The sequence below is a fragment of the Chiloscyllium punctatum genome, chromosome 36 (genome assembly GCF_047496795.1).
Source record: "Chiloscyllium punctatum isolate Juve2018m chromosome 36, sChiPun1.3, whole genome shotgun sequence".
In the NCBI taxonomy this organism is placed as follows: domain Eukaryota; kingdom Metazoa; phylum Chordata; class Chondrichthyes; order Orectolobiformes; family Hemiscylliidae; genus Chiloscyllium; species Chiloscyllium punctatum.
The window spans coordinates 70,918,578-70,919,353 of NC_092774.1; the positions used below are offsets into that span (position 1 = coordinate 70,918,578).

At 51.5% G+C, this 776-nt stretch overlaps 1 non-coding gene across 1 annotated transcript; it reads left to right on the forward strand.

The window, feature by feature from the left end:
• Window positions 1-454: 454 nt before the first annotated feature.
• Window positions 455-526, forward strand: trnae-cuc (transfer RNA glutamic acid (anticodon CUC)). The gene has a single exon. It is a non-coding gene; the product is annotated as a tRNA-Glu (tRNA).
• The last annotated feature ends 250 nt before the right edge of the window (window positions 527-776 follow it).

Sequence of the window (776 nt, forward strand, 5' to 3'; positions counted from 1 at the left end):
ACAGCGCTGAGCTGGAAGGCTACAATTGAGGTAAGGTGGGGGAGGGGAAATGAGGAAACTGATGAAGTCCTCATTGATGGCCTGCGGTTGAATTTACCCCAAGCGGAAGATGAGACGTTCATCCTCCAGGCATCGGGTGGGGAGGGAGCGGCGATGGAGGAGGCCCAGGACCTGCATGTACTCGGCAGAGTGGGAGGGGGTTTGAAATGTTGGGCCACAGGGCGATGGGGTTGATTGGTGCCGGTGTCCTGGAAATGTTCCCTCAAGCGCTGTGACTTGACTCTGCGAGGAGTCTCCAGTCTCCCCAATGTAGAGGAGACTGCATCAGGTGCAATGGATACAAGAAATGACATTGTTGGATACACAGGTGAAAGCCTTCGAACGACCATGGCCCGGATTCGATTTCCGGGCAGGGAAGTAATTTTCAGTAGAGCTATCAGGCTATGTTTGCAACTCCCTGGTGGTCTAGTGGTTAGGATTCGGCGCTCTCACCGACGCGGCCCGGGTTCGATTCCCGGTCAGGGAAACTGTTTTCAGGGGGTTTATAGGCTCTCCGTTCTTCGACATTGCTCTATACGGTTATTTATTGATCTTCGTAGTTCCTGGGTGCTGCAGTGTGTCGTGGCTCGTTGAAATAGTGTCCTGATTCAGATATGTTTGTATGTGTCGGGGTGATTGCTTCTCTGGTTAAGTTCTTGGTTCGCGTGCATTGTTTTCCGATAGACGCTGTTTTGAATTTACCATTGACTGTTCGCTCTCCTGTGACATCTAGAAAT